The following is a 27703-nucleotide window of genomic DNA, read 5'->3' on the forward strand; positions in this document are numbered from 1 at the left end:
GCAATAAAGTTGAGTTGATAGTAAGAAGTTACTAAAAGTGGGTTTTGAGCATTACAAGATAGTATGTATTCTCTTGCATGGGCAATGAGTTAACTAGCTTTAGAGAGTACGAGTAATCCAAGCTAGGACTTATGAATCAAGAAGGTTTTATCGTTAAAAAAAATGACATCAAGGATCAATTACGGTTATTACGAGGTTATGAAAAGGTGTTATCAATTGACTTATGCTTTAGCATCCAAGGACTTCAAAACCTCATTTTCAGGGGGAATTCTGGACTCGTTCGCAGCGGGGTCTAAGTAATGATATGTGATTGTTTCAAGCCTAAAGAATAATATGAGGATGGCTCAAGCAAGTTTTATAGCTCATGACAGCATAGAGCCTCATGATGAGTTTCTCATGAATGTGAGACTTAATTAGACAGAGTTATTCTCAGGCATGTAGACCCTAGGAAAGACATCACAGTTGGCGCTTCTAGAGTAGAAGCAGTTTTCAGTTGACTAGATTTATTCTGGTACGTATCTTCAGATGACGCATTATATAGTATGACCAGTTCCTTCACTGCACATATGAAGTTTTCCCTGTGACATGGTAGGCTCAAATATATGTTTTTAGTATATAAGACTTTCTTCACTTTATGACCATTTTCACAGTTCTCAGCTCGAACGTGTAGAAATGTTGCTAATTTTCAACATCTTAAGTTCCATAGTTATTTGTGGAAGGGATTGTTACGCCTCTTTTGGTATTAGTTTTAACTATGTCAAACGATGACCCTCGTTTTGCATCTAGTTTTTTTTTAAGAGTCTCTAGTTAGCATTGGGTACTCGATTGAATTTTGGTACAATTTTTCACCCATAGATTGATGGTCAAATAGAACGTCTGAACCAGATATTGGAAGATATGTTGTGCACTTATGCACTAGAGTTTTCACAGAGTTGGGACTCTCACCTGCATTTAATGGAATACGCATATAATAATAGCTATCAGACTGCCACTGGCACATTTCCATTTGAGGCCCTATATGGAAAGAGTTATAAGTCTCCAGTATGCCAGGGTGAGGTTGGTGACAGGAAGTTGTTAGGACCTAAATTAGTGCAGACCACAAATGAGGCAATACAGAAGATCAGGGTTCGTATGCAACCAGCTTAGAACAGATAGAAAAGGTATGCCGATGTAAGACGTAAGGACATGGAATTTGAGACTGGAGTGAAAGTGTTCTTAAAAGTGGAACCCATGAAAGGTATTCTGAGGTTTGGCAAGAAGGGAAAGTTGAGTCCGAGATTCATTGGACCTTTCGAGGTCCTGGAACGAGTTGGCCCCGTAGCTTACCGTTTGGCATTTCCCCCAGCACTGTCTTGAGTTCATAATGTCTTCCATGTTTCGATGCTAACGAAGTATGTAATAGACCCGTCCCATGTAGTTGACTACGAGCCCTTATAGTTGAATAACAACTTGAGCTACGAGGAGAAGCCTATAGAGATCCTCGCTAGAGAGGTAAAAATATTACGCCGTCGGAAAATTGCTTTTGTGAAAGTCCTGTGGCAGAATCACCAGTTCAAGGAGGCTACCTGAGAGCGAGAGGATGAGATGAAGGCCCAGTACTCGGAGCTTTTTCAAGAATGAACTTTCGAGGACGAAAGTTCTTTGAGGAGGGAAGAATGTAACACCTCCGGAGTTTTTTTTTCAAGAATGAACTTTCAAGGACGAAAGTTCTTTGAGAAGGGAAGAATGTAACACCCCGCACATTTTTAGTAATAATATAATTTCAGTAACTTTATTATTTGGAATTTCATTAATTGTTATTAGTTAGAGGGAATTTTTGGAATTTTGGACTTCAAGTGTAAGTGCGGGAATTTAATTGTTGGCGTGAAATTATTCAAATTGGAAATTAATGGCAGGAATTAATTTCCTTTTGAAACGGAAAGGAATTTAATAGTATAAAATGGAAAGGAATTAAATGTAATTATATTTATTTTCTTTTATGTTTTTTTATTATTATTGTTGTTGTTATTGTTGTTTTTTTTTTATAAAAAGTCAAACCCCACCCCCATTTTCTTCCTCACGTTCGTGAGCCCGTCCGACGTCACCCAAAGCCGTCGCGTCAGTTTCTTCTTCATGACCTTCGTCCACCACTGCTCAAGCATCGTTCGCTTTTTCCGTCACTGGATCTATCAATTTGGGTAAGATTTCTGTCGTTTGGGTTTGTTATCGGATGATTCTTGAATATCATTTACTTTTGGCATCAATTTGGTTGATACCCATTGTGTTTCAACTTTGGATTCAAGTTTGTAAAGGTATTGAGATGTTGTTCAGTGAAGTTGGAGTTTGTTTTAGCAAGTTTTGGTAAGTTTTATGCTTTTATTACCCTCTTGCAGATTAATCTTGGTTGTTGAGAAATTTTGGTAAAGTCATTTGGAAGTGATTTTTTTACGAAGCTACATATGGATAATTTATTTGCGACATTGGTAGTGAAGTATGTATTTGATTCAAGCTTTAATCATGTAAGCCTAATTTCAAATTATGATTAGGGGGAGATTCAAGAATTTCATTCAAGATGAAGAAGAGTTTGGTTTGCTAATTATTTGGGCTTAAAATTGGAGGTTTGGAAGGTGAATTCGAATTGGACCACACCTTAGGTAAGGTTATCTGGAAATATTTTGTAATATTTGGGTGTTTGAAATTTGGCCTTAACTATTAATTTTAAAGCTTGGTTTATGTTTAGGCTTGATTAAGGATTCAAGAATTTCATAAAGATTCAATTGCTTTTTGGTTCGACCTAATATCAAATTAAGTAATCTTACTACTGGAACTGCCCACGGGCCAGGCATTAGATGTATGCTAGCATGTTAAATGAAGGTTATGGCAGAATGACAGCATGAAAGATTGATAATATAACATGATTAAAGTATGTTCTGTTACGATATTTGAATTATTTATTTATGCACATAGATACTTGAGTGCTAGTATGAGATGGTATGTGCTTCCATGGTTGTATTTGATCTGATGATGTTGAGGTATACATGTATGTTGTAAAACCATGATGTTGAGGTTTTTATGTATGTCATAAATTTGTACAGTGATGATTATGATGTTGAGACTGTGGAAATGTCCTTACTAATTAGTTAGATGCCCATTAGATTTTGTATTTCCTTCGGGATTCACCAGTTTGTGTTTCCTTCGGGATTCACCAGTTTGTGTCTCCTTCGGGATTGTTTAAATTGTTTAAAATTATTTATTATTAATAATTATTAATTAATTTAGAAAATTAATTTATGAAATTGACGGAAATTAGCATGCAATTTGAAGGAAAAAAACAGTAAATTAAATTACCTTTGAAGCTCCTGAAAACCGCTTTTCCTCGCTGAATCTCGACCCAAATTCTTTCGGACCACCACTAGAGTTGACCTACTATCCTCTGGACTCATAATCGAGTTGTGGGACCCAATGGATGAAGAAACCGAGAAAGAGATGGAAAAATAAGAATGAATTTGGGTTTGAGTTTTTAATTTTTCAGCCCATTTATAAAAACTAATTTTTGCAAAAATGGCCAAAGTCTTTAATCCAAATTCAAAAGCCCATTTTAAAGAAAAAATCATGCAACATTTGCATGAAACAAATCCATAAAAATCCAACACCTAGAATCCACTATCTAAGTAGGCTTAATGTCTCCACTATAAGCCAACACCTAGCCCACTATTTTGTCAGTGGAATTATCCAATAAAAGTTTGGATTTTCCCACTAACTATAGTCAAACGGCAAAATAATTATTTTGTCAAAGTCAAACTTTGACCAAAAAAAGTCAACATTTTGACTTTTTATGATTTTTTTCAGTGTTAACTAATTTTGACCTCCCAAGCATGAATCCACATTCATTTTCTCGAAATTCAAATCACATTTGAATATAAGGTCAATCAAAGTTTGACTTTTCAAAGTCAAAAGTCAACTCTTTGACTTTTTATATCTTTGGCCATTTCCATCATTTCCGAGTTTCCGAATATGAACATATTCATATTCTTGATATTTAAATCACATTTAAATATTAAATTTGTATCTCTAAACTAAAAAACCCGACCACTATATCACATATACTTGTCGATTTCTCTCTCTTCACCTAATTCGAGCAATTCAAATTATTCTATCATACTGTTCTAAATTTATTCCATATGAGCTAGTAGGGGAACCTAATAGACCTATAGATCATGGACTCCAACAATCCGAGAACAACCGGTAAAACTCTTTGACCTAGTTAATCAACATTTGTTAACTAACGGGTCATTTCACTAAAGTCTCGTAGTTGCACTCCCCTCACTGTAGATATATTTTTGTCCATCTGATATAACCATAATCAGTAAGCTAATCCTTCACAGGTTGTTCGTAATCTCGGTTGGGTCATAAAAACCGTTTTACCCCCAAGACTACATCTTGTTCCTTAAGTTCCACTGATCCTCTAATGAATAATTGGTTTAAGGTCCAATCTATAAACCAAACCCCTCTCGGGCCAAGGAGAAGGTGGAGTCCCTTGTTCAAGACCTGGATTCAGTACTAAAGGGAACAACCTATCTACTATCCCTATAACGGGTAGGAGTGAATTCCATCTTGCACCCTATGTTCCCAGCTATCCACCTGACCTTACCCCTGAAATGGGAAGCTTATTGGGCCAGCGATGATGAGTTGCCCTCACCTATGCATATCTAAGGAGAATTCCGAGTGAACAGGAGTTCATAGTTAGTTCAGGATTAAGATTAAGTTACCTAGGTCATCAATTAACGAAATAGTCAGTTTTATACATAAAACGACATTTAGAACGTAAAAAGTGACTATTTCATGGTTCAATCTTATGCAAACTCATTGTATAGGATGCCCCCACTCACATATCTCTATATGAACGATTCAGGATCACATCGTTTGTACTAACTACAAAGTGGGTTGCATTCATAGTGTCCCCGGAATAAGGCGCCCAACCTTATTCATATACTATAGACCATTTTGGCTATATATTTGAACTTAATTCACATTTATGTCACTACATTAAGTAGCTACAAGACCTTAGTTTATTGAATTCAAGATTACTATTTCAATAACAACTTTATCGAAAAACAAAACAAAATATGTTTATTAATTTACAAACTACGAGTTTTAGGACATAAAATTCAACAAAAATTAATTTGTAAAATTAATACATTTTGATTTTAGAAATAAAATATGATTTTAAAATCAATTTTGGATTTTGGAAATAGAAAAACACAAAAAATGAAAAAATGGGATTTTTCATCTTCATCTTCAACTAGCTCACAAGGAACCCACTTTTTCAACCTCCAATTGCTCCAAGCCTGAGCTGCATCCCATGCAGAAAATCTCTTTGCATGATAGTCTGCAATATATTAAAGAGATTGGAGTGAAGTGAAGGTGATGAACCGATAGAATTTTTCCTAAAAAATTCGGATAAATAAGGTGTTCTTCATTTTTGGGTTGTAATAGTGAGCTTTCTCCAAATTCTCTTTGATTCTGGTTTATTTTGAGTCCCACAACTCAATATAGAGCACCAAGAGAATAGTAAGGAAGATCTTGTGGTGGTCTACACAAAGATTTGGAGGATTTTGTAGCTGGAAATAGAGATTTCAACGGTTCTTCAAAGGTATGTTCTTGAAACCCATTAAATTCTGTTTAAGCATGTTTCTGTTTATGCCAAAATTAATGAATTAGAGTGCTTATGGATCCTGATGTCTTCCGCTGCGTGCTGCTACCTCTCCAACAATTGGTATCAAAGCATCATATAAGCATTCAAATTGGATTAATTTTGGTTTGGTGGGTGTTTTATATGAAAATATGAAATTGATGTACTGATATGGTTTTTTGAGTTTTGGCCTTTAATTTCTCTCTAATTTCTCATTTAAATTTGTAATTGGCTCTTGTTTGATGAGCTTATATGTCTTCCCAAGAGTCTTTAATTTATTTAGAGTCATTAGAGTTGAAATTAAGTTGTAATTCGAAGAAACAAATGAAGAGGCCGAGTTGCAGATTCCAGACGATCAACCTTTGTTCATGTCATCGTTGAGCTTCAATAGCTAAGGAATCGTTTAGCTTCATGCATTAGACGATGTGAAGAAAAAGTTAAACGATCGTGTAGCTTCAGGAGTTGATCTTTAGGTGTGGTGCGCTAGACGATCGTGTACCTGGAGAGCTAAGCGATGTGTTGTATTGCTATACGATGGCACTACACGATCGTGTAACTTCGGGCGACAGCTAAGTGATGTGGTGAAGAGCTATACAATAGCGTTAAGCGATCGCTTACCACGATCGTTTTCCTTTAATCATGAGCTAAGTGATGCATTGAGTTGTCATACAATAGTACTAAGTGATCGTTTACCTCTATGCAGCAACTAAGCGATGTGGTGAAGAGCTATATGATAGCGATAAGCGATCGCTTACCACGATTGTTTACCTTTGATCAAGAGCTAAGCGAGGCGTTGAGTTGTTATATGATAGAACTAAGCGATCGTTTACCTCTATGCGGCAGCTAAGCGATGCGTTCAAATGCTAAGCGATAGCATTAAGCGATCGCTTACCTATGCTAAACAATGGAGCGATCGCATGGTAAATTGTCCATGCTAAACAATGGAGCTGCACAATAGTGTTGGACACTAAGCGTTCATGTAGCGTCCTTCAGCACTAGACGATGACACTATACGATAGAAGGCAAACACTACACGATTGTGTAGCTTTGTTAAGTGATAGGCATTGTTTGCTAAACGATCAAACAAACACTAAACGATTAGGCAAAACGCATGACGATTGTTGTCAATGCTAAACAATCAGCCTTAGCGAGATATTGAGCGAGACCAATAGTAGCCGATTCGACCAGTTCTCTTGAGGTCTGGTCTAATTCAGACTCTGCTAGTCCGATTCAGATGGTTCGAGTCCGATTCAAGCGGTTTTGGAGTAGATCGAGCGCTGTTGAAGCTGTTTTTGTAATAGTTAGGCTTTTATTTGCTTGTTTTCGCCAAAACTAAAACCATATCAGTTTGTATTTAATTATTTATGCATTGGATGTATGTTATAATTAAATAAATCTTGTATGTGCATATAGTATGCTATTTAGATTTAAAATCCCACCATAGGAAGCATGCAACATGCATTGAAAGTATGTTATAATTTCTTATATTATATAGTATGAATGTTAGGGTTTCTTGTATTTAATATAAGTTTTATATTAAATATTGAATGCCTATAGGTTGTGGATGTTTAGCATGTCTAAAGTTTTATAAGTTGTTATAAAATTGGGTTAGACATTTAAAATCCATAACGAAGAACAGCTGCATGCTCACGTAGGTCAATCATTTGGTTTAATAGTTAAAATAGGTCATTAAACTTGTAAAACTAGGGTTACAAACTCAACGGGTATATAATCCTATCGAAGGTTGGGGGTATTTAAGTTGACGGTCAACGAAACACCTCCTCCCTGGGATTATGGCCGAATAATTGAGCATTGGTAACCAGTTTTATGAATATTCGTGAGCGATGTGAGGTAATAAGAGGGTTTATCACTTAGACATCATAGGTTTAAGTCGATTTATAAGAGTTATACTTGGATAAACCACATAGACTTAGGGTTGTTTTTATTAGCCGGAAAAGAACCTAAGTATAAGTTTACCCAAAAAAATTAGAACACTTCAGTGGTAGTCAATAACTTCTATATGATAGAGTTATTAGAAAACTTCAGCGAAAGCTTAATAACATACTCGATATGTTATTCTTAGCTCTCGCATCCTTAAGAGTTCACAATCAAGATTTAAGCGGTACTTCGTGTCACTCTGGAAGTGACCTCCATTCGGAAAGTATTTTTTAGCTTAAATTTAGACTTAGGTGGATAAGGGGAAGTTGTTTGAACAAAAATCCAGAGTGCGATTTCAACTGCCACGTCTCCACATAGTTCACACCGTGAGATTCATATGACGCTTTGTGTCACCCTAGAAGTGACCTCCCTACAGAAAGTGTTTTGTATGAGTCAATATCAAGGTGAACGGAGGAAGTAGTTCATAGTAAGTGGGTGTAGGAAATGTGTCAACATATCCTGCAGTCTCTTTCGTTAGTTTGGACCGTGAGATTCCTATGTTACGCCTACTGGTTAGCTTTAAGCGGCCCTTTGCTAGTCTTTTTTTTTTATGGCTACCCCCTTGAAAGGTTGTAACATAGGATTCGAAACAACTCAAGCTCCAGAAATGGATAGGATGTCTTAGGTCTTAGTGATCTCTGACATCTGAAAACAGCGGGTCTACACTTACAGTATTATTAAGTGTTAATAATGTCTGACCAAAAGTGGTACCTAAATGACTATCAGAATATGAGTTATTCTGGAGGCAGTATTTAGTCAATGATGTAGTATCGTAGCAAAAGAATAATCTTGGGTATATTATTAAAATTGCTAAAACTTGATTGGATTTATAATTTCAAAATAACGAGTTCAATAATACAAGTGTTGGAATCGGATAAACTAATCGGGGATAATTACATGAATTGGAAATCAAATTTGAACACGATATTTGTGATAGACGATTTGCAGTTTGTCTTAACTGAGGATTGTCCTCCCATTCCTAGCTCTACACAAACCAAAATGTTCGAGATGTATATGAAAGATGGGTTAGGGCTAATGATTAATCCCATGCTTATATCCTTGCTAGCTTATCTGATGCGTTGGCAAGAAGGAAATGAGTACTACCAAAGAGATTATGGAATCTCTACGAAGGATGTTTGGAACCCTGTCCTTCACCCCAAGGTATGATGCCATTAAGTACATTTACAACAGTCGCATGAAAGTTGGGACTAATGTTCATGAACATGTCTTAGAAATGATGGTCCACTTTAATGTGGCAGTAGTAAACGGTGTTGTCATGGACAAGAGAAGTCAAGTTGGTTTCATTCAAGAATCTCTTCTGAAGAGTTTTCTGCAATTCTGTACGAATGCATTGATGAATAAAATTAAGTACAGCTTGACTACTCTACTCAATGAGCTACAGGCTTACCAGACAATGTTAAGAATAAAGAATCTGGTGTCAGAAGTAAATGTTACTACTGCCGAGAAGATAGAAATGTCCTTCGAGTTTGATGTTACCTCCTCTTCAAAGAATAAGAGTATTCATGTGAAGAAAGGAAAAGGGAAAGGGTGGAAGGTTCTTACTAGAAAGAAAGGCAAGGATAACGCTGCAGGGAAAGGAAAATATTTCCACTGCAACGAAGAAGGGCACTAGAGGAGACACTGCCCTCAGTATCTTTCCGAGAAAAGAGCAGAGAAAGGTAACTAGGCTAACTTGTCCCTGGGATCGTTTGCTCAACTCATCCAATGGAAGAAGTTGCTGTTTGATGTTACTACTTTTATAAATCTTGAAGAACAAAGTGTATATATTTTTGTGATAAATGAAATGTTCATTTTCAAAAATTATGTTTGTTCTAGCAACCTCTGTTAAGAATCAAATTGTTTAAAGTCATTTGTAAATATTTAGATATTTAAATGGCTAGATCAAAGTATAGAAAGTTTAAAAGACTTCTAGATCTGACTGTTAACAAAGAGTTGTTGAGACAGGTCAGATGCATCTTGCTCAAAGAGTTGAGAGTACCTCAATGTAGTGGGAGGAAAGTGTGCTTCCTAGCCATTATTGAAAATAAAGATGCAATCTCCATATAGTTTTATTCAAAAGCCTATAAAATTTGTTTATAATTTCATAATGACGAGTTCTATTATACAATTGTTGGCTTTGGACAACTGATTAAGGACAATTATGTAAACTAGAAATCAAATTTGAATACAATACTCACGATAGACGATTTGAGATTTATCTTAACGGATGAATGTCCTCCCATTCCTAGCTCAAATACCAACTAAACTATTCGGGAAGCGTTTGATAAATGGATCAGGGCTAATGATAAAGCCCGTGCTTATATTCTAGCCACCCTGTCTGACGTTTTGGCGAAAAAACACGAGGGTATGAACACTGCCAAAGAGATTATGGAATCTCTAAGAGGGATGTTTGGACAACCGTCCTTCACCCTGAGGCATAATGCTATCAAATACATTTACAATAGTCACATGAAAGAGGGGACCAATGTTCGTGAACATGTCCTGGATATGATGGTCCACTTTAATGTGGCTGAAGTGAACGGTGCTATAATGGATGAGAGAAGTCAAGTTGGCTTTATTCTAAAATCTCTTCCGAAGAGTTTTCTGCAATTTTGTACCAATGCCTTAATGAATAAAATTTGACTACTCTACTGAATGAGCTACAAGCTTACCAGACAATGTTGAGAACAAAGGGTCTGGTGTCAGAAGGAAATGTTACTTCTACTAAGAAGAAAGAATATCCTACAAGCCTGAAGCTGCCTCATCTCCACAGACTAAGAGTATTTCAGCAAAGAAAGGCAAAGGAAAAGGGAAGAAGAAGCCTACTAGATTGAAAGGCAAGGATACCGCTGCAAAGGGAAATGTTTCCATTGCAATGATGAAGTGCACTGGAGGAAACACTGCCCTCAATATCTTGTCGAAAAGAAAGCAGAGAAAGGTAGCCAGGCTAACTTGTCCCTAGGAGTGTTTGCTCAGCTCATCCAGTGGGAGAAGTTGCTACTTTTTTTTAACTGTTAAATCTTGTAAAGAACAAATTGTATATATTTTTGGGATAAATGAAATGTTCATTTTCAAATATTATGTTGTTTCTAGCAACTTCTGTTAAGAATCAAATTGTTAATGCCCATCAACAAATATTCAGATATTTAAATGGCTAAGATCGAAGTATAATGAATTTAAGATTTCTAGCTCTGACTATTAACAAGAGTTATTAAGGCAGGTCAAACCATCTTAATCAAAGAGTTGAGAGTACCTCAATGTAGTTTCCTAGCCATTATTGAGAAATAGATGAATTCTCCATAAGAAACCTATTTGTATACTAATATGTTTACAATGATTCTCTCGGCTAAAGTGTTTAAGAATCATCTAGTAAGACTAGAAATACCAGAGGTTAATAACCTAGGGCAAGTAGGAGAAATATCAGGTATGAGATACCAAATGGTAAAACCATGGGTAGGGGATGCCCTAGTTTATTGTATTTCTCTATAAAACTCAGAAACTCAGTCTTATATATCAGATATATAAGTTACCACTGAACTTTTAATCCAAGTGGGAGTTTGTTGGGTTTTATGTCCTAAAAGTCATGATTTGTAAACATTAGAACTTATTCTAAGAATTCGATAAAGTTGTTGTTGAATATATTGTTTTTTAGAATTCCAATAAACCTAAGTCCCTTGACTATTATTTGAGTACTTAAACTTTATGTGGAGACATACAAGTGGATCAGGTTCGAGTAAATAGTCAAAATGATCTATAATATATGAACACGGTTGGGTACCTTATTTTGGTAACACTATTGGATGCGACCTACCCTGTAGTTGTTACATAGTGTTGTAAAGTGCTACATACGAAGTGATCCTAATTCGTTCATGTTGAGACATGAAGAGTGGGGGTGTCCTGTGCAAATGAGTTTTGTGCAAGATCGAACCACGAAACCTGTCACTATTACTTTATAACGTTGTTTACTGTTTAAGACTGACTATTTCGAAGCGATGACCTAGGTAACATAACCTTAATCCTGAACTAACTATGAACTTCTGTTTGTTCGGGATTATCCTTTGATTTGCAAACGGTGAAAGTAGACCAATTGCCTTTGCGCAATAAGCTTACCATTTTGGGGATAATACCGGATGAATAGCTGGGAACATAGGGTGCAAGAGGGAATTCACTCCTACCCGATTAGGGTTAGTAGAGAGGTTGTTCCCTTCAAGTGCTGATTATGGGTCTTGAATAAGAGGCCTCACCCTCACATTGGCCTGGGAGGGATTTGATTTGTTGATTGAATCACAAATCAATTGTTCATTAGGGGATCAGTGGAATTTAAGGAACAGGAGGTAATTACAAGGGTAAAATAGAAATTCGACCCAGTTGTTATTACAAACAATCTGTGAAGGGTTAACTTACTAATCATGGTTATATCGAGTAGATATAATATATCTACAGTGAGGGGAGTTCAGCTATGGGCTTTAGTGGAATCACCCATTAGTTAACAAATGGGGGTTAGATCGGTCTAATGAGTTTAGCCGATTAATCCCGGATCGTTGGAGCCCATGATCTGTAGGTCCGCAAGGTCCCCCTACTAGCTCATAAATGGGTAAGCTTTAGGGTAGCTTGAGAAATTAATTTGAAATGTTCAAATTAAACGGAACAAAAGAATAAATATTTAAATATGATTTAAATATATGAGATGATTATTGTGCAAAAATTAATTTAATATTTGATATTAAATTAATTTAAGAAAATCAATTTTTGAATTAAAATGATTTAAAAGTCATTTTTTGTTTTAAAAAGAAAATGGAAATTCATTTGCATGTTGCACAAAATGGAAAAGGAGTTTTCTCCATTATCATCATCTTTATGCTCACACAAAATGCATTATCTTCTCTACTTTGATTCTTCAAGCATGAGCTGCAAGCCATGCACTCCATCACTTTTCATGTTCATCTAAATATATAAAAAAGATTCGAGTTGTTGGAGAAGAAGAGAAAGAATACAGAATTTGAGAGAAAAATTACGGTGAAGAAGAAACTATCTTCTTCAATTTGTTGTTGTGAGATTTCCTTGTTTCTCAACATCTTCAAGTTGTTCTTGAGTCCTACAACTCTGCCTAAATCTCCAAGAGCATAGTAGGGAAGGCTTTGAGGTGGTTCACGTTGATATCAAGTGAAGATAGCAGTTGAACAGACGTTTTCTTGGAGAGCTCATCAAAGGTATGTTCTAAAAACCCATTTTTATGAAGAGCATGCTTTAGTTTTTGCCAAAATTAGTGAATTAGAATGCTTATGGATCCTTGATACTTCCGCTGCATATTGTTTAACTCTTACAGAATAGGCACCAAGCACATCGTCTCAGCTGTGGCAGTAGGAGGGATCCAATTATCTTTCTAGAACAGGTTTCTTGTTTTAAATGATGTATATATTGTTCCTGAACTTAAGCGGAACCTTATTTCTGTAAAGTTCATGTTGTCATGTAAATATACACATTCTTTTAATGTAGATAAAGTGTTTATTCATAAAGATGGTGTTAATATTTGTACAACTTATCTGGAAAGTAACTTGTATGTGCTAAGACTGTTAGTCATAAGTTCCCTCTATAACATTGAGTTATTTAAAACTGTCATAACTCAATCTAAACGTCAAGAATTTCTCCAAAAGAAAATGCCCAACTTTGGCACCTTCAATTAGGGCACATCAATCTTAATAGGAATGAGAGATTGGTGAAAAAAGGACTTCTAAGTGAGTTAGAAGAAAATTCTTTACCTGTGTGCGAATCTTGCCTTGAGGGTAAGATGACTAAAAGACCTTTTACTAGAAAAGGTTATCGAGCCAAAGAGCCTCTTGAGTTAGTACATTCTAACCTTTGTGGTCCTATGAATGTACGAGCTTGACGTGGCTATGAGTATTTTATCAGTTTTACTAATGATTACTCTAGGTATGGGTATGTTTATCTTATGCCACGGAAGTCTGAATCCTTTGAAAAGTTCAAAGAGTTCAAGACTGAAGTTGAAAACGCATTGTATAGACAGATTAAAACACTTCGATCGATCAAGGTGGAGAGTTTTTGGATTCGTCATTCTAAGACTATTTGATAGAACATGGAATCGTTTCCCAACTCTCAGCGTTGGTTACAACTCAGCAGAATGGTGTGGTGAAGAGGAGAAATAGACCTTGTTGGACATGGTTCATTCGATGATGAGTTACGCTTCCTTACTGGACTCGTTTTGGGGTTTCATAGTGGAAACTGCGATTTACATACTTAACCGTGTTCCTTCTAAGAGTGTTGTGAGAATACCTTTGGATTTGTGGAATGGCCATAAAGCTCATTTACGTCACTTCCGCATTTGAGGTTGCCCGGCACATATGCTTGAGGCAAATCCCAAGAAGTTGGAACCAAGATTGAGGTTATGCCTTTTTGTAGGCTACCTCAAAGGTACACAGGGGGTTTTTTTATGATCCATCGGAAAATAGGCTGTTTGTTTCCACGAACACTACTTTCTTGGAGGAGGATCATATTAGGGAGCACAGTCCACGTAGTAAAGTCGTGTTACATGAGCTTTCCAATGAAACTACTAAAACTTCAATAAGAGTTGTTGAAGTGCCTGCTACATCAGCAAGAGTTATTGATGGTAGTTCATCTAGTAGCTCGGTCCCACCTCAAGAGTTGAGGGAACCTCGACATAGTGGGAGGGTTGCGAACCCGCCCGTTCGCTATTTGAGTTTTAGGAAAATCCTTACTATGGTAGCAGATGGCGGTGTTGAGGATCCGTTGTCTTATCAGAAGGCAATAGAGGATGTTGACCGAGATGAATGGGTCAAGGCCATGGATTTCAAGATGGAGTCGATGTACCTCAACTCAATATGGGATCTTATAGATCAACCTAATGGGGTAAGACCTATAGGTTGTAAATGGATCTACAAGCACAAACGGGGTGCTAATGGGAAGGTGCAAACCTTCAAGGTTCGACTTGTGGCAAAGGGTTATACCAAGGTAGAGGGAGTCGACTATAAGGAGACTTTCTCGCCTATTGCCATGTTAAAGTCGATCTGCATCCTCCTGTCCATTGCAGCTTATTATAATTATGAGATCTAGAAAATGGACGTCAAGATGGCCTTTCTAAATAGCAATCTTGAGGAGACCATTTACATGGTGCAACTTGAGGGATTCATCACCCAAGGTCAAGAGCAAAAAGTTCGCAAGCTGAATCGGTCCATTTATGGGCTAAAAAGGCATTTAGATCTTGGAATATACAGTTTGATACTGTGATCAAATCGTATGACTTCGACCAAAACGTTGATGAACCTTATGTCTACAAGAAGATTGTCAACATTTTAGTAGTTTTCTTAATGTTGTATGTAGACGATATACTACTCATTGAGAATGATGTAGGTTTACTGACTGTAGTTAAGAACTGGATAGCGACCCATACCTAAATGAAAGATTTGGGAGAGGCTCAGTTTGTTCTGAGAATACAGATATTTTGGAATCGTAAGAACAAAGTCCTAGCACTATCTCAGGCATCGTACATTCACAAGATGTTGCTCAAGTACTCGATGTAGGACTTCAAGAGGGACCTACTGTCGTTTAGGCATGGAGTCGCTTTGTCTAAAGACGTGTGTCCTAAGACGCCTCAAGAGGTTGAGAAGATAAGACGGGTCCCATATGCGTCTACCATTGGCTGTTCGATGTATGTAATGCTCTGTACTAGACCAAACATCTGCTACGCTGTGGGCATAGTCAGTAAGTATCAGTCTAACTCAGGCCAGGATCACTAAACAACAGTGAAGAACATCCGCAAGTATCTTTGAAGAACAAGGGACTACATGCTCGTGTATAGATCTAGGGATTTGATCCTTACTGGATAAAATGGATTTTGACTTTCAGACTGATAAAGACTCTCGCAAGTCCACGTCAGGGTCAGTCTTTACTCTTAACAGAGGAGCTGTAGTGTCGCGAGCACTAAGCAGGGGTGTATTGCCGGCTCCACTATGGAGGCAGAGTATGTAGCGGCTTGTGAAGCTACTAAAGAGGTTAGTGACATGAATTTGGGACACAATTTATACGATGCATGTCTTAGGTTATGTGCTGGTTCTCATGCGTCTACGGTCATGCGTTGGAATGCAATGTATGCATTAATCTTATATGCAATGACCATGCATTCCTGTCACAACTTTTCTTGTGCTCTCACCAAGTATAACGAGAACACAAGTTTCTCGGATGATCCAAGATCGAACTCAGGGACTTGTAGCGAAACGGTATGCGGTAATGTGTTTGGCGAATAAATAAAAGAATGATGAGGGTGATAAGCTATACACTACTCCTACTCCTAACTAACAGATTAAGCGGTGGAAGTATGATTGAGAGGTAGGGACACGGCAACTGTTAACGCGTAATAAAATGCATGGAAAATTAGATGAAAAGGTGAGGATGTCTTCACTACAACACTAAACTTGGCCGCAAGGGCAACCCCAGCCAACGCAAGCTATGCGATCATGCTATACATACTTGACGTAGACGCATGCGATGATTATGCGATAGTGTCAAGAAGCCTATTTGTAAGCCTCCATATGCCCGCTCACGTGTTCTCACACATAAGCGAGATGACCGCATACCACCATATCCTACTTAAAGGGTGCATATGCTATGCAGTATCAAACGGAGCTTATTCCTAAGTTCCCCATTCTTGCTTATGCAATCCAATCCGCTCTCCCGAGACATAGATTTGGTTTTTAGACTACTCTCCCAAGCATGCCTAAATGATGAATGATGCGCTCATAAGACAAGGTAATCGCATAAACCTGGCTGACGTAAGATTATTCCTATCTCTAGTGAACACTTACTTACATTGCTTAATGCGACCAACCAGTTACCCTCCCAGGTAGTTAGTTGCTACTGATTCTACTCATAGACAAGCATTGTGTCCACTTATAGACAAGCGTTGCTACAGCATCACACTAAGCGAATAAGGTTTTCTCACAACACTCATGCAACACACACCTCCCGATGGTTTGCTACATGCTTCATATTCATATGTCGCATGATTAAGTATGCGATACTCTAACAATCTCACTTAGTTATGCAATGAAAGTAAAGGATGCTAAGTAAATGAAGATGGAGATGGAATCGAAGGAAAATATAGAAATGCATTGATCACAAAATAAATTAATTCCTTAAGCCAAAATGTAATACAATACAAGGAAAGAAAAGAAATGGAGGGCCAGCTCGAAACAATATCTTACTTCCACTAGATGTGTGTCAAGGCTGCTGGTAGTGCCATGGATGGGCGGTGGCGTAGACTCTCACGAGCTCTGACTATGGCGAAGGCTCCGATTGTCATTCGGAATGATTGAAGGGATGAAGAACTCTTAAGCTATCTTCTTACGCTTTGGTCTAGATCACAAGGATCCACCCGAAGGTAGGAAACCTCAGACAGAAAACCTTGGATGATCTAAAATTCTGCTCAACGGCTTTTATTTATAGAGCTTGATCTCCGATAGCATTTATGGACCTGCTCTGAATCTGACACTCGTGGCGAGATGGTCCTTTTCTAAATCTCTGCTGCTAACGGCATGGTAGGTGAAATGTCAACATCATTTTTTGATATTCCCGAGGTATGCATTCATGTTTGCATTCCACCAACCTTGCGATCGCTCTTCTATTATGGTTATTATTATGTAGCCGCAATCTCTCTACGATGACCGCATTTGCTTGACAGCTTCTATGCGATGGACGCATTCGCTCGACAACCGCAACACCCATACGACTGATGTATGCGATCACCGCATGCAATTAATGAACGCAATATTCATGCATTGAACGTATGCATTCGTCTCTGCGATGGAGAGATTCCTCACATGCAGTCATCTTTGCGATAGCCTGGCTTTCGCACATGCGATCATTTTCTGCGGTTACTACAAAAATAAACAATTGAACGCATAATAACGCATAATAGTGGGTTAGCCGAGATTTTTAATGTCGATTGACGCAAACCCGTTTTCTCATGAATTTCCTAACATAATCGTCGCATATTCTACTTAACAGCCCTCAAAATTCTAAATAAAAGGCCTAAAATGACGTGCATTTCTGCCCGTCATCACACCCTCAAACTTAGAATCATGCTGTCCTCAAGCATGCTTTATACTCAAGAGATTCAATATTCATCCTCTGACTTTCCTTTGCAATGACCAGCCTCTCAGAATATAATTCATACCTCGAACCATGGCAGCAGCGCTCGCTTCAACTTTGGCTACTTTTCCAAAGAGATATTTTCTAAGTTTAAATTCGGCAAGCCTCTGCTCAAAAAATTTTTATTCATTCCCCGCAACTTTGCGTTTAGCTTTTAAGAATGCGTTCACTCAAAACAATTCGAAGCCTTGCGATTTTCTTATTCGAATGTGGCGTTGAACTTGGTTACACTTTTCGTTTTGGCTTGCCTCCACGTGTGTCATGCGGACAACCAACTTCAGTTGCATGCCATTTTCAACTCAACTCTTGTCTTGGCTTAATTTGGCTTGCGCCAAACAGAGGAGTTACGCTTATGCGTTGATCCTGGCGACTTACTTTCGTTTTGACTTGCCCCCACGTGTGTCATACAGACATCTAACTACGAGTAAGTGAATTTCACAACTTAACTCTTATCAGCATGGGTTTTCCCCTTGCACTGATAGTGGAGTTGTTATTCTTGAAATTTTTTTTTTTTTGAAAGAGGCATCGCAATGTAGTGAACGCATTTCTCTATGATCGCTACCACCCCCAAACTTAGAGATTGGCAGCGCTCTCGCCGCAAAGCAAAAGAAAAACTCAACAAGAATGCGGTAACAAATGTTTAAACAGAGGTTTGCACATAATAAAACGTAGACTATCAAATTTTGAAGAAGCTATCAAAAGTAAGGTGAGCTTTGCAATACTTAGTTGGCAGATGTAGTGAATTATGTGTACCATCATAGATGCATCGCAAAGGAAAGCAATCGGACAAAGAGAATTTCAAAAGGATAATGCATAAAAAATAACTAAAAAAGAACCTTAAGTAGAATAACATGATGACTTGAGATTTGAATGTTCGTAATGTGCATGCATGATGATGTGCTACAAGCTCATATTGCCATAAACTTGTAATGCAAAAGGTAATCTTATGTTGTATTGTTGCTCATGCACACTTTATACGATACTACTTCTAGATGTATGCGTTATTAATGGAATGTTTGTAGTATGCTCTACATTATCACAAGTTTCCTTGCATTGAAACCAAGTATAATTCCACCGCAAGTTTCTCGGAGTGATCTGAGGTCGAACACAGGGATTGTTTTAGGTTACTTGTGTTACGTTCGTGATATACGTGATCGGGGGTTTTTCAATTTAATAAAAGTGAGGTTTGTACAGGTATTTAAAAATTGCAGTAAAGTAAAATGTGCGTTAAAGTAAAATATGCGATAAAATAGAGTTGTGCAGTAAAATAAAGTACAATAAAAATAAACCTAAGCTATGATGATACAAGATATAGGTTACATGATACATGATACCGAGTTTGAGACTGACTGTAAAGATTATACAAAGAATCGTGTTATGCGGTGGCAAGGCTTCATGTACAAAGCAGAAAGAAAAAAGATAATTAGTACAAACATCGCAAGTTCATTAATTGTGTGAAAGATATAACTATTGTTCCGCTTTCCCTTGGCATACACCTCTCAGTGATCGACCGTGTTCCCACATCTCTATGGTGAAATAGGGATGAACGTAATGAATACAAGGTTGCTTCCATCTCTGGAAGTACTTCTCGCTTTAGTTAATGCATTCTTCTAACCTTCTCTCGACAGATCAGAATGGCATCTTCACTTCTGCTCTCACAGGTGAAGATGTCATCTAGCATGCTCTAGCTAGACATATTTATTTCTTTCGCACAAATTAATTTACTTGTTTAATTCATTCTAATTACCAAGGGATTAGGAAAACATCGTGGAGAAAGCGATTAATGGAGGAACGGAAATAGACAGAAATATGGAGATGAAAATGATCGTGACATTTAATTATAGAATCAAGCATCTGATACATGGTGGGAATGATTTAGACTAAGAAGATAAGATGCAATTGATGATAGAGATAGAAACAAATACAGAAGAATGCCAACGTCTTGACACAGATCTGGATGGAGAAATCGTTTGTCAGTGTATGGAGTGAATGGAAGGATAAGCGTCCCTCTCAGGCTTGCTCAACCGGTAGAGTTGATCTAGGTACAAAGCTTCACGATGGGGATTTGGAATGATTCGCCCTGAGAATCACCTCTCGGCCTTGCCTCTTTTCTTCCCATCTTCTCCGATCAGCACTCAAATCAGCCTCTCTCTCAATATACAAATATCAAAATAGCCTCGTATCAAGTATATCTTTTCAGTGAATTCTCTGAGGGTATTTATAGATGAATTCTTTGACTCTCTGTCGTGTGGTTCCCACTTTATTGTTATGGAAATTCCAAAAATAGTGGAATAAATATTCCTTCTGTTATGCAATCAATCCATCGAAAATGCACAACGGTTAGTTGTACACGTGTCAAAATCCTCCTTGATTGCGTTGCTTGTTTGCATCTTTCGATCGTGTGCCCACATTTGATGTTGTTTTTTTATTACCACATGTGATTGAAGTTGCTTGATCGCAAAGCTCTTGATCAATTGTCGCATGCGCCATCATTACGTTGATCGTCTATTTATTCCTGAATGATGGGCACAATGCGACGTAGATGCGTTAATCTTTTTCTCTTGAGTCATGAATGGATGAATGATTGATTTCCTGCAAAATAGACTTGAAATATTCTTTTCTACCATTGCAATGGTGTCAGTGGGTGTATTGACGACAATTTATAATTCTTGTATTTCTTAGCTAATTTCCATAAAATTGACGCAACTTTCCTTTCTTTTGGCTGCAATATCTAAATAAGGTAGTATAAATAACTTGTATTTCTACAAGTTATCATAACGGTTGCGACCATGCTTTGAAATTCATGCGGTCGAAGCCATGCGTTGAATGATGGGGAGGATTCTTTCATTGTAATTGCGCTCGAGGAGAATTATTATCGCACCTACAAGGAGAAAATGCACCACATCCAAGGAAGCAACCGCACATCCAAAATAACAATAAAAATAAACTAAACTAAGAAAACAGGGTAAAGATAGAGTAGAAGACGTCCCTAGAGAAATTGGAGTGATGTCACCACAAGGAGTCTTTCATGCAGGAGATTGCTCTCAATTGCTTAGGTCAAGAATGTCGCCCTGACCATTAGAACTTCTGGCAATTGGTGGGCGCATGTCAGCCGTCATGCGCTTAGAACTACCTTCAGCTCATGCGACTGATTGCCCTTCTATCTTGGGGTCAATACTGGCTTTCAACGCATCGTCTACACATCAATATTGTTTGCAACTTGGTCGCACCAACTACAATACTCCCAAGGTAAAAAGGTTGCCTGCGAAAACACAAAACTCAACAAACTATTAGCTGCCAAGTCCCCGGCAACAGCGCCAAAAACTTAGTGACGTAAATTAGTGAACGCATTTTTTATGCGATGCATGTCTTAAGCTATGCGTTTATACCCATGCGTCGGTGGTTATGCGTTGATCTTATATACAATGACCATGCGTTCCTGTCACAACTTTTCTTGCGCTCTCGCCAAGTATAACGAGAACGCAAGTTTCTCGGATGATCCAAGGTCGAACTCAGGGACTTGTAGCTAAATGGTACGCGGCAATGTGTATGCGGCGAATAAATAAAAGAATGATGAGGGTTATGGGCTATACAGTACTCCTACTCTTAACTAACAGACAAAGCATTGGAAGTATGACTGAGAGGTAGAGACACGGCAGCTGTTAACGCGTAGTAAAATGCATGGAAAAATAAATGAAAAGGTGAGGGTGCCTTCACTGCAACACTAAGCTTGACCGCAAGGGCAACCCCAGTCAACGAAAGCTATGCGATCATGCTATACACACTTGACGTAGATGCATGCGATGTATATGCGATAGTGTCAAGAAGCCTATTTCTAAGCCTCCATATGCCCGCTCATATGCTCTCACACATAAGCGAGATGACCGCATACCGCATGCGCTGGGTAGTAGCAAAAAGAGCTTATTCCTAAGTTCCCCATTCTTGCTTACGCGATCCAATCCGCTCTCCCGAGACTTAGATTTGGTTTTTAGACTACTCTCCCAAGTATGCCTAAATTATGAATGATGCACTCATAAGACAAGGTAATCGCATAAACCTAGTTGACATAAGATTATTCCTATCTCTAGTGAACACTTGCTTACTGATGACAAAAACTAGTGAACGCAATATGCGATGCATGTCTTAAGCTATGCGTTGGAATGAAACTATGCGTTAACGAATGTATGCGATGACCATGCATTCCCGTCACAAGTTTTCTTACGCTCATGCCAAGTATAACGCGAATGCAAGCTTCTTCGGTGATCTGAGGTCGAACTCAGGGACTTGTAGCTAAATGTATGCGGTAATGTGTGTGTGGTGGATGAATAAAAGAATGATGGAGGTATAAGCTACAAACTACACCAACCTATATGTTGATGCTTCTGCATCAAAGCATCAACGTTGATGATTCTGACATTCGTGGCGTGAAATGTCAACATCATCTTTTGATTTTCCCAAGATATGCGTTGATGTTTCCGTTCCACCAACCTTACGTTCATCCCGCTATTATAGTTATAATCGTGTAGCCACAATCTTACAATGACCGCATTCGCTTGATTACCGCAACTTCTACACGATGACCGCAATCGCTTGACGATCACAACTCCTATGTGATGGACGCATGCGATTGATTACCGCAATATCCATGCGTTGAACGTATGCGTTCGCCTTTGCAATGGAGAATTTCTCTGCATGCGATCATCTATGCGATAGCCCGGCTTCCACGTATGCGTCCACTTCCTGCGTTAGCTACAAAAATAGACAATTGAACGCATAACAATGGGTTAGCCAAGATTCTTGATGCTAAGCGACGCAAACTCATTTTCTCATGAATTCCTAAAATAATTGCCTCATATTCTGCTTAACAACCCTCATAATTCTAAATAAAAGGTTTAAGATGACGTGCATTTCTGCCCGTCATCACTTACATTGCTTAATGCGACCAACCACTTACCCTCCTAGGTAGTTAGTTGCTACTGATTCTACTCATAGACAAGCATTGTGTCCGCATATAGACAAGAGTTGCTACAGCTTCACACTAAGCAAATAAGGTTTTTTCACAACACTCGTGCAACGCACACCTCCCGGTGGTTTGCTACATGCTTCATATTCCTATGTCGCATGATTAAATATGTGATACTCTAACAATCTCACTTAGTTATGCAATAAAAGTAAAGGATGCTAAGTAAATGAAGATGGAGATGGAATCGAAGGAAAATATAGAAATGCATTTATCATAAAATGTATTAATTCCTTAAGCCAAAATGTAATACAATACAAGGAAATAAGATAAATGGAGGGCCAGCTGGAAGTAATGTCTTGCTTCCAGCAGATGTGTGTCAAGGCTGCCGATGGTGCCATGGATGGGTGATGGAGTAAACTCTCTCGAGCTCTGACTCCAGCGAAGGCTCTGGTCGTCACACGAAATGATTGAAGGGGATGAAGAACTCTCAAGCCATCTTCTCACGCTTTAGTCTAGATCACAAGGATCCACCCGAAGGTAGGAAACCTCAAGATGAAAATCTTCAATGATCTGAAATTCTGCTCAATGGCTTCTATTTATAGAGCTTGATTGCCGATAACATTTATGGACTTGCTCTGAATCTGACACTCATGGCACGATGGTCCTTTTCTGAATCTCTGCTGCTAATGGCGTGGTAGGTGAAATGACAACATCATCTTTTGATACTCTCGAGGTATGCATTCATGTTTGCATTCCACCAACCTTATGATCACCCTTCTATTATGGTTATTATTATGTAGCCGCCATCTCTCTACGATGACCACATTCGCTTGACAGCTTCTATGCAATGGGCGCATTCGCTTGACAACCACAACACTCATACGATTGACGTATGCGATCACTGCATGTAATTAATGGATGCAATATTCATGCGTCGAACGTATGCATTCACCTCTACAATGGAGAGATTCCCCGCATGTGGTCGTCTTTGCGATAGCCTGGCATTCGTGCATGCGATTGCTTTCTGCGGTTGCTACAAAAATAAACAATTGAATGCATAATAACGCATAATAGTGGTTAGCTGAGATTCTTAATGTCGATCGACGTAAACTCGTTTTTTCATGAATTTTCTAACATAATCACCGCATATTCTACTTAACATCCCTCATAATTCTAAATAAAAGGCCTATAATGACGTGCATTTCTACTCGTCATCAGAGGCCGTCTGGCTCAGGAAGTTCTTGACAGAACTGAAAGTTGTTCCAGATAAGTCTAGGCCCATTACCCTCTATTGTGACAATAGTGGGGCTGTGGCTAATTCCAAGGAGCCTAGGAGTCACAGGCGCGACAAACACATAGAGTGGAAGTATCACCTGATCCGCGAGATAGTGCATCGAGGGGACGTGATCGTCACAAAGATCACTTTGGAGCACAATGTTATTGACTCGTTTACGAAGGCTCTCACGGCTACAGTGTTTGAGGGTCACCTTTAAAGCATGGGTCTACAAGATCGCCTGCGGCTGGACTAGGGCAAGTGGGAGATTTTCTTGTACTAGGCTTTTATGCCCTAGTTTATTGTTTTGTACTAGTTTTTGTACACCCCACTTCGCTTTAGGACAAGTGGGAGATTGTTGGGGTTGATGCCCTAAAGTCTCGTGTCCTATAGTTTGTAAACAGTTTGTACAAACGCTTGTGATGTATATTATATGATATTTTACTTCCCTTCTTGATTTTACTCAGTTGAATGTTTTATTTGCTTTACCACAAACCAATAAACCTAAAATCCCTGGTTGTCTTTATGTACCTTAAGCATGTATGTGGTGAAATACAAGTGGATCATGTCTTAAGGGATAACCAAAATGATCTGCAGTATATGGATATAAGAGGGAAACCTTATCCTGGTAATGCTACAGATGTGGCCCGCTTTGTGAAATGGTCACAAGTGTTGTGACTTGTCACAGATGGTCTGATCCTGATCATTCGTGTAGAGGACTTGTCACAATGAAATCGGAAAGATCTGCTTCCGCTCATCGACACTCTTATTTAAGAGTTCCTTCAATTGGTATCAGAGCCAGGTTTTTAATATTCCAATTTCATTGATGCAAAGAATTGCATATACATTCTTTATGGATGCAACATGTTTGTCTTTGTTTTAATTGTTAAATCGTTTATGAATGTGCGGATTAATGGAGTTTTTTGGGATGAAACCTCAGTTTGATTAATTCTTTTACATTTACGGTTAATTGTAAAGGCCTCTGCGTTTTAGGGCATAATTAATTATTATCGAGTCTGTAATTCAAAGTCAGTTTGAGTTTTGAGTCGTTCGTGAAGAAGTTTGGAGCAAGGGTTGTTGTTCTTCGAGGAAGAAGACGATCAAGAGTTGGTCGGATCGTGTAGACGATCGGGTAGGCGATCGCTGAGTATCGGATGCTTGGGTGTCATTTAATGCACACGTGCACTAGACGATCGTTTAGCTCAGCAAGTTTCATCGCTTAGTACCTGACTAAACGATCGCGGAGTAAAGGCGGGTAAATAGTTTACCTCTTCATGTGTGAAGCGATCGTCTAGACGATCAGGCTTCGCAACCTTGTTGTCGTCTAAGCGAACGTTTAGTATTTTCGGGCTACCATCTAGTGTGCGCTATGCAATCGTTTACCTATGGCATTTACTAAGCGATGGTGTTTCACTGGCAGTTCAAGACTCGGTTCGCCTGTGAACCGGTTTGCTCGATGTGAAAAATGTAATAGATAGAATTATTTCATTCTGGTTTTGTAATGGTTCATCCCAATCCATTAATCTTTGGTTTTTACATGAGATGTATGATTCATTTATATGTCATATGGTATGTACATATAGAAAATCCACCCTTAGGTTATGCATTGGTCATGCATCATCTCTTTAATTATAAATGTTATAATTTAGAGTAGCATGATTAAATTACGTAAGAGCATGTTCATGCATCATATAATATAAGAGTTATATTTATGCATGCATAAAAAGCATTGACATGCATCATCTTTATATTATAATTGTTATAGTATAAGGTAGGGTAAGCAACAGGGCCGGGCTAGGGTGGGGGAGGGTCCCTCGTCTCCGACCCCGTAGGCAACATTCCCTCCCCCCCCCCCCTCATCCATGCCCCCATCCCTGCCATTTGAAGGCGGGGATGAGGGTGGGGATTCCCCATCGGGGAAACGGGGTCCCCGCGGGGATTCCTCTACTAATTAGCCACGAGGAATCTTCTATTAGATCCCCGCGAGGATTCCCCATTTTTTTCTTTTAATTTTTTAAGTTTGGGCTTAACTTTTAGGCTTAAATTTAGAATTTATTATTCAATATTGGGCTCACAACACTATAAGTTTATAGTATACATTATAAACATACATATAAATAAGTTATTTTATATATTATAAATATATATTTATAAAATATTAAAAATATAAATATATAAAATCAGGGTCAGGGATTAATCGAGGTCAGGGTCGGGGCGGGGATAACATCCCCATCCCCACCCCTTCCCTAGACGAGGCCCCAAAAAATTTCCTCGGTTTGACCCAATCCCCGGTCAAACTGGGGATTCCCCGCCCCGATCGGAGCGGGGCCAAGTCTCCGTGGGAAATTTTGCCAACCCTGGTATAAGGGTGTATGGAAAGCATGTTTGCTTGGTTATTACATGTATATAAAAGTTATATATAGTAATGACTAGACATTGCATGAAGCATGACACATAAGTTTCTTTATAAGCGTTATAAACACCTAGTTATATGCAAAATGTTTTAGTTGTTTCTTTTTAAAGGTTAAAGAGAAATTAGAACTAAAAGCAATAAGAAAGACATGCATGCCTACTTAGGTTTAATTCATGATTTTAAATCCTTAAAACCATACACAAGCATGTAGTCCCTCATTCTCCGAAGATACTTGAGGATGTTCTTGACGATTATCCAGTGACCATATCCTGAATTAGACTGATATCCACTGATGAACCCCACAGCGTAGCAGATGTCAGGTCTAGTACATAACATCAGATACATCAAACTGCCTACAGAAGATGCATACGGGACCCGTCTCATTTCCTCAACTTCTTAAGGTGTCTTAGGACATTATTCCTTAGATGATGTAACTCCGTGCCTGAAAGGCAGTAAGCCCCTCTTGGAGTTTTGCATCTAGTACTTGATCAACATCTTGTCAATGTATGATGTCTGAGATAGTGCTAGCATTTTGTTCTTTCGATCCCGAAAGATTTGAATACCAAGAACAAATTAAGCCTCTCCCAAATATTTCATTTGGAATTGGGTCGCTAGCCAGTTCTTAACTAAAGTCAATAAGCCTACGTCATTCCCAATGAGTAGGATATCGTCTACATATAACACTAAAAAAACTACTGAACTGTTGATGATTTTCTTGTAGACACAAGGATCATTAATGTTTTGGTCAAAACCATAAGATTTGATCGCGTTATCAAACCTTATGTTACAAGATCAAGATGCCTATTTCAGTCCATAAATGGACCAATTCAGCTTGCAAACCTTTTACTCTTGACCTTGGACTATGGATCCTTCGGGCTGCATCATATAAATGGTCTCCTCAAGATTGTCATTCAGAAAAGTAGTCTTGACATCCATTTGTCATATCTCATAGTCATAATATGAGGCAATGGATAGGAGGATGCGGATAGACTTTAGCATAGAAACAGACGAGAAAGTATCCTCATAGTCGACTCCCTCGACTTAGGTATAACCCTTGGCCACAGTCTAGCTTTGAAGGTTTGCACCTTCCCATCAGTACCATGTTTTCTCTTATAGATCCATTTACAACCTATAGGTTTAACCTTATCAGGTTGATCTACAAGATCCCAAATTGAATTGAAGTACATCGACTCAATTTCGAGATCCATGGTTATGACCCATTCATCTTTGTCAACATCCTCCATTGCCTTCTTGTAAGACAAC

The sequence above is a fragment of the Benincasa hispida genome, chromosome 7, assembly GCF_027475165.1.
Source record: "Benincasa hispida cultivar pf3 chromosome 7, pf3_genome.v1.1, whole genome shotgun sequence".
Lineage (NCBI taxonomy): Eukaryota > Viridiplantae > Streptophyta > Magnoliopsida > Cucurbitales > Cucurbitaceae > Benincasa > Benincasa hispida.